Below are 20,146 nucleotides of genomic sequence, written 5' to 3'. Positions count from 1 at the left end.
AACCACTACCAAAATAAAAAAGGAGAAACTTCCATTACACCCACCTTTGGTTTCCTGAACTGTCTTTTTGGGAAGAATTCAGAGTGCTTTTCCCAGAAAACATAAACTGCATTTTTCCTATTTAGGTATATTCTTAATTAATTATACAAACAATACATAAATTTATTCTCATTGTTGAAAAAAATGATCAGAAATATGCAGAGTAAAAAATTAAAAATTCCACTTTGCCCCCTTATCCTAATTCATCTCCCCTCATGTTAACAGTTTGGTAAATATTTTTTCAGAAGTTTATCTATGCATTTAGCTACATATCAATATATTTATACACATTTCAAAGTGAATGGAATCATACAAATATGTACTTCTATGAAGCTTGCTGTTTTGAATTAACAATATAGCCTAGAAATAATTTCATATTAGTATATACAGATGTCCCTCAGCTTTTCAATCAGCTCCATGGTTTTTAAAGTTATGGATGAATTATGATTTATTTAGCTGGTCTCCTACTGGTGGTCATTTAGGGTGTTTACAGTAGGTTTCTATTACAAAGAATACTGCAAGGAAGACCCTTATACAAATAGCTTTATGACCATGTATAAGTATTTCTGGAGGATAGATAACCACACACCTGGAACTGTTTGACCCAAATGTGTGTGCATTTTAAATGTTCATACAAACTGCCAAGATAGCTGTAAAATGTGAAAACGATTTCGACCCCCACCGAGTCTGAGAGTATCTATTTCCCCACAGCCTCCCCAATAGATACTACTGATTACTTCCATTTCTGCCAGTCTAATAGGTGAAAAGGCCTATCTGTCATTTTAATTTGTTTTTCTGATTACAACTGTTATTCACATGTTTATTGGCCATTTTTGTTTCTTCTTTTGTGGGTTGCCGATACATATTGTTTGCTCATTTTTCTATCTAATGGCCTGTTTTTGCTGATTTAAAAGATATTCAATTTCTTTACTTTAGAGGGGGATGTAATGTGTAAGACCTCATCTAGGTGATGTTTCTAAACCAATCTAGCTTCTTTATCAGCCATCATTCTTCTAGAAGAATAGCATACTGACAGCCCTCAGTGAACTCAGCTATTCCTCTCTTGAGCATTCTTACCCACGAACCTGGAGGTCAACCCAGAATAAGCACACTATTACCTGGAAAGTTGTCATGTGCTCTAGCTATACTTAAGTTCTTCCTGGAAATGAACAAACTGGAAGTAGGTTTCCCTCAGTTGGAGCACACAGAATCCTTCCGTATACAAATTTATGGGGACACTGGAATATCTTGAGATAGCAGGAAAAGGTGAGAATGTAAATGGGTCCCTCAGCAAGCATTTATCATCATCACTTTGGGGGTGAGAGGGAAAAAGAGAGGAGAAAATGACTGGGGAGGGAAACCTGGTCTGTAGAAAGGGATACTGGGAGGGAGGGACGCAGACAAAAATGATGGAGGAAAATAACAGCAGCATCACTTTCCCCATCTCTAGTTCTCTGTTCCCGCCTCTAATCTTACCCTTTGTTTTTCACACAAAGGGGTTACAGAATCAATTCATTAGAAGTACAGATTCTAATGCAAAGAGCCCCACCTCAGTAATTTCTTCTAACAGATTCAAAGCCCAACTCCCACAGCAAATTAATAATGCTGGGTTGAGTCACGGAGGGGTCACAGACAAAGCTTCTGAGTCTATTTGCCTCTCCTCTATTCTTAGCAATAATTTTAGAGTGAGAGAGAAAAAATAACAAGGATCTACTCATTTTGCAGAATTTTAACATGTTTGGAATTACACAGCACCATCTTTCCAAAAGTTAGGGGATTCACTGCTCCCCTCGGCCATGCACAAGACAGAAGGGCCCTAATATCTGATGCATTCTAAGGACTTCAGAGAATCAATGAAGAAAGAGCTTCAGACCAGTGCTTGGCAGGCAATGTGAGGGGCTAGAGTATCCTGGTGACAGAGCCGAGAAGGGTGAGAAAAAGGCCGAGAAGAGCAAGGTTTCCTGGAGCAGGGAGAGGCTCACCTTCCAGGTCTTGGACTGAACGTGAAACTCTTATTTTTCAACTACCTGTCAACAATGACAAAGAAACCCTTCTCTAAATCATTGCATTTGTACATATCTTTAGTTTGTACTAAATGATTACATTTATTATTGGATTAAGAGAGAGAAGACTTGGAGCTGCTGTGATAATTTCTATAAAATATAAGGTCTCAAGTTTATGCCAAAGTTGTAATGAATGGATGACAGTTAAGATGTCTTGGCTCTCAAATTATTCTCATAAGTTATCTATGTTTTAATTGCAATAGTAAATGTTTGTGTATGTATATGCATAGTAATACCCCTCCCAAACCCTCTAAAGGTTTCTGTAGGAAACATGGGATTATTTCAAGACAACGAGATGAATCTTGAGAAGGATTCTTAGGACTCCCCCAGTGACCAGTCTTAAATAATTAGCCATCTCTTTTGTCTGGCTATATTGAGGATGCAATCATAGACACATTGTATTCATTGTGAAAAAAATTGCTAGACTCTGTATTCGATGATTTACACTTTGTCTTCTACAGTAGCATATTCAATTAAAGAGCCGGATTACTTCGCCTGAGCTGGTGGCATATCATAACAATCAATTACATTTGACTAATGCACCTAAGTAACTGGCATTCAGTAAGAACATTCCAGTGAGTCTGAACTGCTCACAGACAAAAAAAAGGTCCTAATGTATCAGCCAGAAGTGAGACGGTGTTTCAACACCAGTGCTGCTTGGGAAGCTGGAAGGAAAATCAAGTATTTGCTCAGCTTTTCATTCTCTGAGACAAGATTTCAAAAGCACAACATCTAACATAGTGAAAGGAGGACATACTTGGTGCAACCACAGCTTTACTTGCTTGTGTAGGACAGTATGAATGCAACAAAACCCTATCATAAGTATTAAATAGACTACAAACAACCTGGGATTGGCAACTAGCAGATTAACCTGTTGGGCTGAAGAATTCTTTATTCTGAAAATTATTCTAAAACAGGCCCAACATGCTGCTGAGATTATTTACCAGAAGTTAGTCACCAGAAGTCTTCTTAAAAAAAGGACTTAAACATATAAGCCTATGAAGAGTTTTGTTAACATGTGTTATAGCTACTGGATAAGACATCAATAAACATTAAGAATGCCAATAACTTACACAATGGGAAAAAATATTTGGAAGCCACATATTTGATAAAAGTTTAATATCCAGAATATATAAATATATTCTTCAACTTAACAAGAAAGACAAATACCCCAATAAAAAAATAGGCAAAAAGCAACACATCCAGAGTAATCTGGGCAGATTAAAACACATATGCAAAGTCTCCTGGAAGGGCTGGGGATAAAGGTGGAAATATTAAACTTCCCCATCTGGGGAACTCCTTATGCAAGAAGTGGGGACAACCAATTCAATACACTGAGCCCTCAATCTCGGGGCTTTCCCGTATGAAACTTCTTCCTACAAAGGAGAGGCTAAGCCTACTTACGATTGTGCCTAAGAGTCCCCCCCACCCCCACCCCCCACAGAGAACCTCTTTTGTTGCTCAGATATAGCCTCTATTTCTCTAAATCAAATCCTGAGGTGAGCTCACTGCTCTCCCCACCTCTACCCCCACTACATGGACATGACTCCCAGGGGTGTAAATCTCCCTGGCAACATAGGATGTGACTCCTGGGAATGAACCTGGCGCTGGCATCATGAGGAATGAGAAAGCCTTCTTGACCAAATAGGGGAAGAGAAATGAAAAACAAAAAAAGTTTCAGTGGCTGAGAGTTTTCAAATAGAGCCTAGAGGTCATTCTGAAGGTTTTTCTTATGTAGTACATAGATATACCCTTTCAGTTTTTGGTGTATTGGAGTAGCTAGAGGGAAATACCTGCAACTGTTTAACTGTAATTCAATAAAATAGATTCTTGAAGATGACTGAATAATTATAAACCTTTTAAGGTGTGACCATGTAGTCATGAAAACCTTGTGACTGACAGTCCCTTTATCCAGTGCTTGGTAAGATGAAATAGAAAAAAAATACAAAAAATGAATAAATAATGGGTGTTCTTTTTCACTTTTATTCTTTTTTTTCAATATTTTTATTATAAACAATGAACCGACATACCAACATTCTTGACATACAATCCTTCTTGACACATGGACATTCTTGACATGGTTATAAATAATGGCTCACAATATCATCACACAGTTGTGTATTCATCACCATGATCATCTTTTCTGAACATTTGCATCTCTCCAGAAAAAGAAAGAAAAAAGAAAAAACTCATAAATGTCATACCCCTTACCACTCCCTTTCATTGACCTCTAGTATTTCAATCTACTCACTTAATTTTAATCTTTGTCCCCCCTATTATTTGTTTATTTTTTATCCATATTTTTTACTCATCTGTCCATACTATAAATAAAAGGAGCATCAGACACAAGATTTTCTAATCACGCAGTCACACTGCGAAAGCTATATCATTATCCAGTCATCTTCAAGAAACATGGCTACTGGAATACAGCTCTACAGTTTCAGACACTTCCCTCTAGCTACTCTAATACACCATAAACTAAAAAGGGTATATCTATATAATGCGTAAGAATAACCTCCAGGGTAACTTCTCGACTCTGTTTGAAATCTCTAAGCCACTGATACTTTATTTTGTCTCATTTCTCTCTTCCCCTTTCAGCTGAGAAGGTTTTCTCAATCCCTTGATGCTGAGTCCCAGTTCATTCTAGGATTTCTGTTCCACGTTGCCAGGGAGATCTACTCCCCTGGGAGTCATATTCCCACGTAGAGAGGGGGAGGGCTGTGAGCTTACTTGTCGTGTTGGCTGAGAAATAGAGAGAGAGAGAGACAGAGAGAGAGAGAGAGAGAGAGAGAGAGGCCACATCTGAGCAGCAAAAGAGGTTCTCTGGGGGTGACTCTTAGGCCTAATTTTAAGTAGGCTTAGCCTATCCTTTGTGGAGATAAGTCTCATAGGGACAACTCCAAGACTGAGGATTCAGCCTACTGATTTGCTTGCAAGAATATCAGGAATATCTCCAAATGGGGAAGTTGAATTTTCCCCCTATCTCTCCACTCCCCCAAGGGGACTTGGCAAATACTTCTTTATTCACTGTTCAAATCACTCAGATTTATTGGGGCATCACACTAACCTGGACAAACCTACAAAATCTCATGCCCTATTCAAGGTTCCATTAGTTATGCTTTTCAATTAAACTGTCCATATAAGTAAAATTAGGAAATGTACTAATTAAAATATAAATTTTGCACCAAATAAACATTTCTTGCTTTAGTCTCACATAGAAGTTAAATTTTTAAAATATGAATGACCATCTATTTTCAACACCCTGCAATACTGACATTCCTGTGTTCTTCCCCATGCAAAAACATTTTTTAATTTATACATTGAGTCACTAAATGTAAAAAAATTTTATTTTCTTTTGAGTAATGAAAATGTTCAAAAATTGAATATGGTGAAGACTGCACAGCTATATGATGATACTGTGAACACTGCACAATCTGGATGATTGTGTGGTGTGTGAATATATAATATATCTCAATAAAACTGCATTTTAAAAAATGGCCAAAAGACTTGAATAGGCATCTCTCCGAAAAGGATATACAAATGGCCAGAAAGTGCCTGGAAAGATACTAATTATCATTAGCCATTAGAGAAATGCAAATCAAAACCACAATGATATACCATCTCCCATGCATTTGTAGCTGCTAATAAAAAAAAAAGAAAAAGGAAAATAATGTTGGAAAGGATGTGGAGAAATAGAAACATTCATTCATTGCTGGTGGCAATGTAAATTGGTGCAGCTTCTGTAGAAAACGGCTTAGCAGATCCTCAAAAAGCCAGGTGCAGAATTACCAAAAGACCTGGCAATCCCATTACTAAGTATACACACAAAAGAATGAAAGCAGGGACTTGAACAGACATTTGCACACCAACGTTCACAGCGGCATTATGCACAACTGCCAAAAGATGGAAGCAACCCTAGTCTACATCAACCGAGGAATGGTTGTATATGATGAATGGTATATATATACATTCAGCCATAAAAAGGAATGAAGTTGTGATACACGGAACAACATAAGGCATCAGGTTGAGTGAAATAAACCGGACAGAAAAAGGAGTAATACTGTATGATCTCACTGATGTGAGATAAGTTGAATAAGCGAAATCGTAGTTTACAGAGTATAGAATCTAGAATATGGGTTACCAGGATATAAGGTGGGGATAGGGAATGGGGATGGGAATTTAAGCCTTCAAAAACACAGGGTTCCTATTTGAAATGATGGAAATGTTTTGGTAATGGATGGTGGTGATGGTAGCGCAACACTGTAAACACAGTTAACAGCACTGAATACATCTGAGTGTGCTTAAAAGGGAAAGTATTAGATTGTATACATGGTAACAATAATTAAAAAAAAAAAAGTCCATGGTTTATATAAACAGTAAACCCTAAGTTAAACCATAGATTATAGTTAATAGTATAATTATAAAAATGTGTTTTTATGAATTGTAGCAAATGTTCCACACTAATGCAAGGTGTTAATAAATAGGGTGATATATTGGGATCCTGTATTTTATGCATGATTGCTCTGTAAATGCAAAACTTCTCTAATTAAAAAAAAAAGAAATTGGGGGGTACAAGGGTGGTTCAGTGATAGAATTCTCGCCTTCCATGAGGGAGACCTGGGTTCAATTCCCAGCCCATGAACACACATCCCCCCCACCCACACACCCAAAATTTCAACAAATGGTGCTGCAGTAATGGGATAGTTATATGGAAAAAGAATGAAATGTGACCTCTACCATATAGCATACAAAAAGAAAAAAAAATTAAGGAATGCATTTGTTAGGAACAAGGCCAAAACAATATAATAATCTAGCTATTTAAGAGAAATAGCTGGTTCCAGTAGAAAATAAAGTAAATTTGGAAACTAAGACATGATTTAGAAAGTAATATGGAGATTTGTTATCTAGTTTTCTCAGAAACTGGTTTTGTTTTAGATATAGAAGTGCTATTATATATATATATTTTTTGTATGCTGTATGGCAGGGTCACATTTTATTGTTTTTCCATGTGAGTACCTTAACCCCCCTGTGCCTGGGCTGTCAATTGTAAAATGGAGATAAGATTGCAACATTCTTGACATACAATCCTTTTTTATTGCAGAACCATTTGTTGAATTTTTGGTTGTCTGTTGTTTGTTTTGCTTGTTTGTTTGTTTTTGGGAAGTGCATGGACTGGGAATCCAACCCAAGTCTCCCCGCATGGCAGGCTAGAATTCTACCACTGAACCACCCTTGCACCCCCTATTATCTTTTTTTTAAGAGCAGCTGTAGGTTTACAGAAAAAACATGAGAAAGTACAGGGTTCCTATATAACTAACTTCCCCACCCACTCCTCACACAGAGCTTTCCCCATTATTAACATTTTACATTAGTGCAGTGCATTTGTTACAGCTGATGAACCAATATTATCATAATTATATTATTAGCTAAAGTCCATAATTTACATTAAGGTTGACTCTTTGTGTTATACAGTTCATATTAAAATATTGTAGACCTTCAGTCTGCCAATAAAGTTAATTTCCCTCTCTCAAAATTTATAATTTTCCTTTTAGTGAAGCTTAGGAAATGGTCTTATCTCCATTTTACAGTTGAAAGCCCAGGCACAGAGGGGTTAAGTGATTTACTCAAGGGTATAGACTGGGTCAGGGGCTAAAATGAACCATCCAGATTTTGTGGCTCGCCTACACTACACTTCACCTAATCCTGGATCCATGAGGCTTTTCTCTGAGCTCTTGAAAGGACATTTCCTATGATTGCCACATTTCCCTTAAGTCAGCTCTTACCGGCAGGACTACACCAATTCCAATCAAAACACTCTGCAAGAGGCTTTACACTTCAAAAATCAGTGACGATGGAAGGTGAGTGAGTTAGAAGTGCTCCTCTGGAGTAGCATTCTGAATCCTTTCTGAATTCACCTGAATGGGAAATCCCTGAGCTTCTAGTTCCTGCTTGCTTAGCAGGGTTTCAGATATGATACAGTTATGATATTGAAGCCATATAGGGAGAAGTAACTGTTTCCTTTTTTTCCCCTTAGAAAATTTATACGACTCTTTCCAAATTTAAAGCAGTGGGTCACTGGGAAAGCCACATTAAAGAAGGATATCTGAATTTTGAGGTAGGCAAAATATACCTCCTAGGGTTTATTTTTGTTAATTCTAATAGAAATAAATATATATACATAGTCTGCAAAATTTTAGAGTTGAATTAATGGTGTACTCAAAACTTTTCAAACTTTTGATTAAAACCAAAATATTCCCAAGCTGCTAATTGTACTTGCATATTCCATAGTCTAGATGCAGCGACGTGGCTCTACATAGGATTTTCAATACACTTACATTTCAACTTATAGGTAGGATAAAATAATAAAGGAATGTTAAGAATGTGAACCAGGAATAAAGGTAAATAACCTCACCGTCTGTACACACGTGCATATCAACAGGTGCTGGTAATAGTCTCAGTCCTTCGAAAAAGTTCCACAATCCCCAAAAAGAGGCATCCCTGCTTATAATTAATCCTATATGGGTTTCAGAACCTTGTTGGGGAAGCCACAGCCCCATGTTGGATTTGCCTGCAAGGTTGAGGCCTTTCAAAAAAAAGGAATAGGAAAATGAATCCTGATAAAAACTGATTCAGACCACAGTTGCTTAAGAAGTATAAAAATCTTAAATATTGAGCAGACATTTTTTTTCCCTTCCTCAGGAAGTAAAAAAAAACTCCACGATTTAACTGGGTCCTCATTCCAAAGAAGACTTACTAGACAACTTCTCAAAACTGGGTACTGCATATGATCAAATATTGTGCTGCTACAAAAAGGAACGAAGTTGTGAGGCATGCAACGTCAGGAATGAACCTGTGGGACATTTGGTGAGGCGAAATAAGCCAGAAACAAAAGAGCAAATATTGTATGGTCTCATTTAGAAAATGCTTGTAAGAAAACAGGGGCCTAGATTGTAAGTTCTTATAGCAGTAACATTTCACCTGGAGCAGTTAATTATTATTTCTGGATTTTGAGAGGCTGTGATAGATAGATAGATAGATAGATAGATAGATAGATAGATAGATAGATAGATAGATAGACAGACAGACAGACAGACAGACAGACAGACAGACAGACAGACAGACAGACACACACACACACACACACACACACACACACACACACACACAGATAGATAGATAAATAGCGCCTGGTATTTAGAGGTAAGAATGAAGCCAATCAGCAGGATTAAGGTCATTCAAATCATAGGGGTAAGAAATACATTGTATATATTTTAGAACGTCATCTACTCTTTGAGACCAAAGGAAGAAAGGTTTATTTTGTCTACAACTTAAATTTTCTGTAGCACATAATGTAACTCAACCTGTCTGGACTGATCACTTAAGCAACCCAAATGCAGAGAGCCCAGGATAGGAGTGAGCCTTTAATCCTGTATAGCTTAATGTAACGCCTGCATATATCCCAGAGTATATTAAACAGATAATCAAAAAGTATTGGCAAAGTCCCTTGAGGGATGGGAGAAAAAATATGGAATGATAAAATTTTAATACCAGGGAAACCCCTGATACTGTGTCAAACATTAGGGATACCCAAATCAATAGGCCAAGCCCTTGATCTTGAGGCTTGCTCTTGTGAAGCTTATGCATGTAGCACAGAAGCTTAGCCTACCTACATGTATGTCTAAGAGTTATTTCTGGAGGACCTCTTTGGTTGTTCAGATGTGGCCTCTCTCTCTCTAAGCCCAACTCTGCAAGTGAAATCATTGCCCTCCCCTCTAAAGTCTCCCTGGCAGCATGGGAGATGACTTCCAGGGATGAGTCCAGCCCTGATGCCATGGAGTCAACAACGCCATTCTGAGCAAAAGGGGGAAAATGTGTAACAGTTATGGTGTCAGTGGCTAAGAAATAGAGTCAAGAGGCTACTAGAAGGCCACTCTTACCCAAGCTGCAGTTAGACTACCAAAACTTGTCAAACCCCAACCAAAACCATTCCTGCCAATCCTGAAGAACACCCAGGGCATTACACAAGATTCTACAAAGGTTCCAATCACTAGAGTAACTTTCTAGAAACCCACAATCTTTCAGATTAGTCCTGAAAGAGGGACCAGTCTTGCCAGAACATCAACTAGTTCCATTCCCCTATCCCATACTGTCAACAGCCCCTTCTGACATGGAAAAGTTAGAAGAGCATAACCCAAATATCTGCAAAAGAAAGGGAGAAAGATCAAAGGTGATGGTTGAGTTATACAGAGAAGGTAGGGTTTCACAAATGAGTACAAATGCTGAATCATTATATTGGTATTTCTTTTAGTCTCCAGTATCTTAAAGCAGCTAGAAATAAAAACCTAAAATTGTGGAATTATAACCCATACCAAACTCTGAAATCTGTTCTACCACTAACTGTTGTGATATGCTTTGAAATTTATTGCTTTTTTATATGCTATTTTTCACAAAAAAGGGGGAAAAAAGAAAAGCACAAACAAACAGGTTTTGTGTTTTGTAGGATGTTAGCTTGAAGATTGATTTCAAGACCTTTTTTTTGGTAATTTAAATATGTAAAATATGGAGGAAGTGTTTTTGTTGCGGAAAAAGAGTACTTTTTCCTCTAAAGTAAAATAACTGTTACTGAAAGAGAAACAGGAATATGTAGGACAAAATGGATGGACAAAGAAAGTTGTAGAAGTCTTGTTGAAAGTAAATGTTATTGGTTGTGGAGAAGGTTGGCTAAGATTTTATACTTTTACAAGATTTTTAATAGTTTTCTTATCAGATGTAACTTCATGCAAAATAAGAACTTGGCCACTATCACCACTATTATTCAACATTGTGTTGGAGGTTCTAGCCAGAGCAATTAGACAAGAAAAAGAAATACAAGGCATCAAAATTGGAAAGGAAGAAGTAAAACTATCACTGTTTGCAGACGATATGATACTATACGTCGAAAACCCGGAAAAATCCACAACAAAACTACTAGAGCTAATAAATGAGTACAGCAAAGTAGCAGGTTACAAGATCAACATTCAAAAATCTGTAGCATTTCTATACACTAGTAATGAACAAGCTGAGGGGGAAATCAAGAAACGAATCCCATTTACAATTGCAACTAAAAGAATAAAATACCTAGGAATAAATTTAAGTAAAGAGACAAAAAACCTATATAAAGAAAACTACAAAAAACTGCTAAAAGAAATCACAGAAGACCTAAATAGATGGAAGGGCATACCGTGTTCATGGATTGGAAGACTAAATATAGTTAAGATGTCAATCCTACCTAAATTGATTTACAGATTCAATGCAATACCAATCAAAATCCCAACAACTTATTTTTCAGAATTAGAAAAACCAATAAGCAAATTTATCTGGAAGGGCAGGGTGCCCCGAATTGCTAAAAACACCTTGAGGAAAAAAAACGAAGCTGGAGGTCTCGCGCTGCCTGACTTTAAGGCATATTATGAAGCCACAGTGGTCAAAACAGCATGGTATTGGCATAAAGATAGATATATCGACCAATGGAATCGAATAGAGTGCTCAGATATAGACCCTCTCATCTATGGACATTTGATCTTTGATAAGGCAGTCAAGCCAACTCACCTGGGACAGAGCAGTCTCTTCAATAAATGGTGCCTAGAGAACTGGATATCCATATGCAAAAGAATGAAAGAAGACCCATCTCTCACACCCTATACAAAAGTTAACTCAAAATGGATCAAAGATCTAAACATTAGGTCTAAGACCATAAAACAGTTAGAGGAAAATGTTGGGAGATATCTTATGGATCTTACAACTGGAGGCGGTTTTATGGACCTTAAACCTAAAGCAAGAGCACTGAAGAAGGAAATAAATAAATGGGAACTCCTCAAAATTAAACACTTTTGTGCATCAAAGAACTTCATCAAGAAAGTAGAAAGACAGCCTTCACAATGGGAGACAATATTTGGAAATGATATATCAGATAAAGGTCTAGTATCCAGAATTTATAAAGAGATTGTTCATCTCAACAACAAAAAGACAGCCAACCCAATTACAAAATGGGAAAAAGACTTGAACAGACACCTCTCAGAAGAGGAAATACGGATGGCCAAGAGGCACATGAAGAGATGCTCAATGTCCCTGGCCATTAGAGAAATGCAAATCAAAACCACAATGAGATATCATCTCACACCCACCAGAATGGCCATTATCAACAAAACAGAAAATGACAAGTGCTGGAGAGGATGCGGAGAAAGAGGCACACTTATCCACTGTTGGTGGGAATGTCAAAGGGTGCAACCACTGTGGAAGGCAGTTTGGCGGTTCCTCAAAAAGCTGAATATAGAATTGCCATACGACCCAGCAATACCATTGCTAGGTATCTACTCAAAGGACTTAAGGGCAAAGACACAAACGGACATTTGCACACCAATGTTTATAGCAGCATTATTTACAATTGCAAAGAGATGGAAACAGCCAAAATCTCCATCAACAGAAGAGTGGCTAAACAAACTGTGGTATATACATACGATGGAATATTATGCAGCTTTAAGACAAGATAAACTTATGAACCATGTAATAACATGGATGGACCTAGAGAATATTATGCTGAGTGAATCCAGCCAAAAACTAAAGGACAAATACTGTATGGTCCCACTGATGTGAACGGACATTCGAGAATAAACTTGGAATATGTCATTGGTAACAGAGTTCAGCAGGAGTTAGAAACAGGGTAAGACAATGGGTAATTGAAGCTGAAGGGATACAGACTGTGCAACAGGACTAGATACAAAAACTCAAAAATGGACAGCACAATAATACCTAATTGTAAAGTAATCATGTTAAAACACTGAATGAAGCTGCATCTGAGCTATAGGTTTTTGTTTTGTCTTGTGTTGTTTTGTTTTGATTTTACTATTATTACTTTTATTTTTTTCTCTATATTAACATTCTATATCTTTTTCGGTTATGTTGCTAGTTCTTCTAAACCAATGCAAATGTACTAAGAAATGATGATCATGCATCTATGTGATGATGTTAAGAATTAATGATTGCATGTGTAGAATGGTATGATCTCTAAATGTTGGGTTAATTTCTTTTTTTCCGTTAATTAAAAAAAAAAAAAAAAGAGAAGGGATAATTGGAGATGAAGGGATACAGACTGTACAACGGGACTGGATATAAAAACTCAGAAATGGACAGCACAATACTACCCAATTGTAATGCAATTATGTTAAAACACTGAATGAAGCTGCATGTGAGGTATAGGTTTTTTGTTTTTTTTCTTTCTATTATTGTTTTAATTCTTATTCTGTTGTCTTTTTATTTCTTTTTCTAAATTGATGCAAATGTACTAAGAAATGATGAATATGCAACTATGTGATGTTATTAAGAATTACTGATTGTACATGTAGATTGGAATGATTTCTAATTGTTTTGTTAATTCTTTTTTTAATTAATAAAAAAAAAAAGGAAAAAAAAAATAAGAACTTGGTTTTCACTCTTGGATTATTGTTTGCTCTTAGTGACAAGTTATGAAAGGTTTTTAACCATCTAAGTAATCTGCCTAGATGACAAAGATTCTGTGTCTTATCAGACTAATACACTTACTGATAAATATATAAAAACAAACTGGGGGTGTGAGGGTAGTTTGGTGGTGAATTCTTGCCTGCCATGTAGGAGACCCAGGTTCAATTCCCGACCCATGCACTTTGCAGAACAAACAAAGAAACCAACAAAAACAAACAAACAAAAAATTCAACAAATAGTGCTGCAATAATGGGACAATCACATGGAAAAAGAATGAAATGTGACCCACACCACACAGCATATGAAAAAAAAAAAAACCCTACGTACGAATGGAGAAACACACATACCCTTGTACTAGGTCATGATGCAAAATGCATTCCTACTATAAGTCACAGTTAAAAAGTTTTGAAAAGCTGTGCTATAGGGACATCCCGAATCCCCCTAACTGGGTAAACCGCAGGCCCAGCAGCTATCCCAGCCCACTGGTGATAACAGCAGGGGTAATGAAGGTGTATGGGAGCCTCAGGACTGAGGAGGTGGCTGGAGGGGGAGGTGCCTACCCAGAGGGCCAGCTGGGCAGGACTGCTCCCAGTTGGAGCCGAATGCTCCCTAGGAATGTGGAGTTCACTCTTAGGGGGTCTAGCAACTATGATTTCCCATCCATCATCTCCGTGAAGGGTGTCAGTAATAGTATTTGCAGTTCACATGAAAAGACATTTTACATTCTTATTTTATTTTTTACATTGTCTGAACTCAGATGTCCCGATTTCATTTTAGAGATTGATACAATCCCTACCCTCCAGGTGTCTGTGTTGGAAAGAGCAGATGAACAAATAAAAACCCATGCAGTAACAAAAATACAATTATATTAGGTTGAATATTAACATTTTTAATGAAAAGTGGTCAAAACAGAAATTTTGCATGGTTCAACTTAATAAAGGTCACCAAAATGTAGCAAGAGGCCTAGATGGCTGAAAATTGAGGTCTAATTACAGTCCTTAGCCCCATATTCCATACACTGCAAATATGTGAAGACATCTAAATATCAGAAACCGATTTTGCACTTGTGGTTTTCAATACTCAAAATCTAGTATTAAATCTATTTAAGATGTAGGACTTCTTTTGTTTTCTACTCTTTGGCTCAAAATATACAAGTATAAATTACCCAAAGGAAAAAGAATGTAATAAAATTTTCAACATTGCCATTTAAGTTCAAAATTCTTGTAAAACTGTGCATACTATTAAAAAAAAAACAAGAACACAACACTTAACTTACGAAGCTCTCAAGATTTGTTTGTGATAAACTTTCTATATAAATAGAACTCAACTGCTTATGAAAAACTTTCCCACGTTATCTCATTTAGATTCCATAATAACCCCATGAGTAAGAATTATTATTCAGATTTTACAGATAAGAAAATGACTCATTTTAGAGATTCACTTACTGGGGAGGGGGTGCAGAAGCCAGCCTTGTTCTTTCACTTAAGCGTTGTTTTCTGATTATGATTCAGTTGGCTTCAGATTCTTGACCACACGTACTTATTAAGTACCTACTAGGTACCAGGCCATTGTCTGAGTGCTTTTGAGTGTGCACTTTTCATCCATTGACAAACACTTTATCAGGAAGCCTTATATCTTTTTAAAGCATGCAAAAATTTAAGAATAATGATACTCAACTGGGCCAAAACTGGATACTTCTGTTTTTCAAATGTCTGAAGAACAGTTCCTCTTCACACAGGCTACTATATTGTAAGCGCTATCAAGTCACATTTTAAAGAATGAGTAACAAGGATGAAACCTTGGTTGTCACTAAAATGTGCTTTGGCAGCCACAGGTTGGTGAAGCATTTCTGAGAATTTATCAACAAAGGACCCCAAACCTCCTGTTTCCTCTATAATTTTATATTCATCACTCAGATGAAGAAAAATTTCCTTTTCCACAAAAGCTATAGACAACATGAAGTGATGAAATGGAGCTTTTATGTTAATAGAAGTATATTCTATAAAGATTTCACTGGGTGTACACTTTTGTCATCATCAGAAAGCTGTCTTACTCACGGCTCTAATGTTTGGAGCTAGGAATCAGTGACTGAATGGAAAGAAGGAAATGAGTAACTTAAAGGGATAATGCAGCCTCTGTTTTATTCATGTTTAGGACCAGCCCGCAACAACCAAGGTATGGATTTGGTAATGGTTGTTAGCCAACTACCATCCGATTTCTGAACAAACACCAGAAATTCTTGTGGAAAGTCACAGACCAGTTCCAAAGGCAAAAAGATGAAATTGAGTTATTACATCATTGTTCAGGTCTCTGGAAGAACTGCCATCCTTAACAGAGGGCTGGAAGGAACTGAATATCGCAGAACTCATTTTGCAACTTTGCTAAATCTTGCTAGAAACACTAAGTGGTGGAGACTAGTTACCTTTTATTGTAGCTCAAAATGCCACCCCACTGCAGAGAAAGCTGGGGCTGTTGATGGATTTGTCTTGACAATATTTGGGGAACATCATGCCAACAGACCTTACCTTCTACAGTGCTCCAAATATGACTTAATAGAAACTTACATTTGTTACATCACTGTATTTTAGAATTTAGTAGGTTAAAAAAAATTCAGAGAATTCTCTACATTCTCTCTTTAGAAGAGAAGAAGCTGGAATTATGACTCTGTCCTCTGATTTCACAGCAGTGTCAGGTTCAGAAAAATAGCTGCCTACATTGTTGGGATCTCTCGGCAAGAGTCACACCTTTAAAAAGGATGTGGGCACAACTAACAAGAGGGAATATCCAGGTGTCTTCTCCTTTCTCCACCCCAAAGGTTCTTTCCCTATCTCCTCCCCAGCCCCCATTACATCTTCTCTTATTAAAACGTAAAATGACAAAAGTAGAGATGGCTTTGTGATATATAAGAGTATGTTATTACACAGTCAGTTCTAATACCATCAAATGAAATACAGAACTACTATTTTCCAGAAGAACTGGGATGTTGAAACAAATTTAGGGTCTCTGTGAATTGGAAATGAACCTCGAAGCAAAGGTTTTTCTTTCAGTTAAGGCTTATCATTAAGAATATGAATTGTGTGAATAATATTGATTAAAAAACACATTTAATTCATGTTTTTATTATTTTAGAAATGGATTACTGGGGTGCCCATTTTATTAGGTAGTCCAATAATCTGTTCATGTAATTACAGTGTGTTCAAAATGCAGTTGCATGCCTACATAAGGGCCCAACAACTGAAACACATCACACTGTCTCCAATTTCTCTGTCATTGATTAGCTGTTAAAATTCAGATTGACATGATTTGAATTTATGAAACACATACCACTTTCTTTCTCTCCTGAAAGTTCAAAGATATGCTATATTCTTTAACAGAATATAACTTTAAAGGAGCTAATATGGCTTTAAAGAAGCTAGGTAAGCAACGTAAAAATTTACTTTTTTGACTTAGATAATGAGTTTTCTTCCATGTCACAGGAACTTTTCCAAAATGTAGTTAGGGCACAAAGGTTCAAAATAATTTCTTAAATGCTATACCCTTCACCTTTATAGATTGTAGTCAGTGCCGTGTGCTCATGATGAAATGGGCAAGGTCAAATTTTGTTATCTCTTTCAGCACAGTTTATTATAAAGACCAAACAGTCATACCCTTATTCATTAGCCCATTTCACTTATGAAGTGCTGGAAAATTACATGTAATCTTCCAATGATTCCCAGTTTTAAAGTGATGTAGTGCCATTGAAGATGATAAAGACTCTGTTTAGATAAGTAAAGGGGTATTTTCACCATGGCCCCTCTTCATGCAATAGAAGACACGTTTTAGATTTTCATTTTGAGAACCATCTGTCTCTCCTGGATGATTCCTCAGACCATAAGTAAAACTAACTTATTTCCCTATTACTGTACAGTGTAGGATAAAAATTGAAAAGCTCAAATCTCATTGCCCCTGTGACACATACCCCCTCACCTTCCATTGCTTCAGGGGTGACACAAAGAAGCCAACTACTGTGTTTCTAAATAGACACTTTTTTTAACCTAAAGCATGGATAGTCAAAGTGTCTTTTTTTTAAGTTTTATTTTAAATAACCCATTTGTGACAGAAAACTTTTTTGAGTTACAGACCTTTGCCTTAATTAGAGGGAAAAGTTCCATAACCAGTACACCATAAACAGCACAGCAAGGAAAGATTGTAAGAGGATTCAGCCCCAGAGGAAATCAGTACAATAGACTTCAGGAGGGGCGGTGAGCAGAGGGGGTAGTGGTGTGTTAGAGGGAGGTTTTTCAAGAGAGAAGAACGATTCAGCAAATTATTGGTGTGCAGCAGAGAAAGAGGCCTTCACTGATTGCACTTTTTTTTTTTGCATGGGCAGGCACCAGGAAATGAACCCAGGTCTCTGGCATGGCAGGCAAGAACTCTGCCTGATTGCCTGAATCTCAGTTGAGATTGGAGAGATTTCTGAGCAGAAGGGATACCTTGCTTTCCAAGGTGAGGCCTGGGGAGACCCAAACATGCATGTTATTAGTATATAAATATTAACAGAAGCCACAAGTCACATCTTGTTATGGTGATTTGAAGCTATATGTAACCCCAGAAAAACATGTTCTTAAATCTAATCCATTTCTGTGGGCTAAACCCATTTTATGTAGGATCTTTTGACATGGCTACTTCAGTTAAGATGTGACCTACTTCAATCAGAATGCGTTCTTAATCATCCTACTGGAGTCCTTTATAAAAGAACAAAATTCAGAAAGAGAGAGAAAGCCACAGAAACAGGAAGCTGAAACCAATGAAACCCAGAAGAGAAGATGCCATGTGCTTTGTCATGTGGCCAAGGAGCCAAGGATTGCTGGCAGCTGGTCTTCAGGAAGAAAGCACTGCCTTGATGTGGACATTTTCTCAGCCTCAAACTGTAAGCTAATAAATTCCCATTGTTTAAGCCAACACATTTCATGGTATCTGCTTTAAGCAGCCTAGAAACTAAAACACCCCTTCCTATTCCTCCCAGAATTTGAAAGGAACAGTTCCCTCTGAATATCATCTATATTTTAATAGTGTGTAGAGACATGAACCAACAGAGACCAAAAAAATAAACTAGAAGAGCATAAAAAAAAAAATCACAGGAAAGTGATTTTTCAGGGAGAGGCAGATCTATGGGACCAAATGCTATAGGAAGATTATGGACTGAGAATCTTCTTCACATTTAGAACAAGTAAGCAATGGATGACTTTAGTTACAGGAGTTCCCATGGAGTGGCTGGGCTAGAATTCAGGTCATAGTGGATTGAGAAAAGCCCAGCAAGGGAGGAAATCGGGACCACAAACAAAGGCAATTCCTTTTGGAAGTTTGTCTGTAAAGGGGGAGAAAAGTCTAGGAGAGCCTATGGAAGGGAAGATGCAAGTTTCGATGTTTTATTTTGTTTACGATTGGAGTGGCTGAAGCACAAGCGCACACTGATGAGAAGGGTACATTCAAGACAAAAGGGGAAAACATACCCTTTCACAGGAAATAGAAGAAACTGTGTATAAAGGAAGAACCCCAAGAGTACTGGAGTGAATGGATCCAGAGCACAGTAATCAAAAGAGAAAAACTTCTCCTATTTCAACCTGAGCGAAAGAGGAGTGGATGAATACAGATGGACAACTATACTTAAAATATATATACATATCAAACAAACAAACAAACAAAATATATATATATATATCAAACAACATATTCGCAATGTCCTTCTCCCCTCCCAGGAAAAAATAATCTTCGTGTGCTCAACCAGCTATGTTTCTTTGCTGATTGAGGAAAGAGGGAGGAGGGAAAGGGCAGATACCAAGACAGGCTAATTCACTCCACCTATAAAGGAATAAGAGAAAACAGATGGATGTAAGAAGATGAGAATTGGTGGGGTCAGGGGAAGATGAGAAGGGGGACAGAGGGAGAGAATAAACTGATGGCTGTCATGAGGAGCCAGGCTTTGGGGAGAGAGACGTGCAAAGATTTTTAGGAAATCTGACTACATGCCCCAAGAATAGTTCCCCCTTGGTCTTGACTAACTCCTTAAGAAGCTCTCTGTAAATACCCCTTTGCCTTTTGAGGTTTTGTGGAGTCAGATTTGGCCTTAACAGTGTTCACCTTGCCTGAAGGCAACCTGGTTTTACATTTTAGATTTTGTGGCAGAAGTTGAAAGAGTTTAAGGTGAGATGTGAGCCTGGGTTTTGAGAGTGAGGGGATGCAGTTTGGTCAAAGGTTTGAGGAAAGTAAAAAAGGCTTAAAATAGGTGCTAAGGGCAGCATATTTGGAAACATGTAAGGATCTCTGAGATGACTTGAGGGTCCAGTTGAAGTTGGAGGTCAAATATATCATGGCATCAATCTGAGCAGAGGTACACTTTTCTCTAGCAGCACTTAGCAGCCTGTCACAGGCAGGAGAAGACACACAATTGGATTAATTACAGCATTTGGCCTGGTAGGTGCCAAGGGTAGGCGCATGTCTATTTCGTGTATTTCTAAGTATCCTATGGTATATAGTACAGCCACATACAGAAATCATACAATAAATCT

The 20,146-nt window shown here is 37.4% G+C and overlaps 1 protein-coding gene across 6 annotated transcripts in view; it reads right to left on the bottom strand.

The window, feature by feature from the left end:
- The window catches only part of RAPGEF4 (Rap guanine nucleotide exchange factor 4), a 328,672-nt gene that overhangs the window by 181,510 nt on the left and 127,016 nt on the right, over positions 1–20,146 (bottom strand). The window contains exon 1 of one of the 6 annotated variants that reach the window (XM_077154155.1): positions 16,021–16,239. The exons of the other annotated variants lie outside the window; for them this stretch is intronic. The gene's annotated coding sequence lies outside the window, so the exon portion shown is untranslated. Of the gene's footprint in view, positions 1–16,020; positions 16,240–20,146 lie in introns of those variants that run through there. 6 annotated transcript variants of the gene reach the window in all.

This window comes from Tamandua tetradactyla, chromosome 3, assembly GCF_023851605.1.
Source record: "Tamandua tetradactyla isolate mTamTet1 chromosome 3, mTamTet1.pri, whole genome shotgun sequence".
NCBI lineage: Eukaryota > Metazoa > Chordata > Mammalia > Pilosa > Myrmecophagidae > Tamandua > Tamandua tetradactyla.
This window is presented reverse-complemented; position numbering and strand designations above follow the sequence as displayed.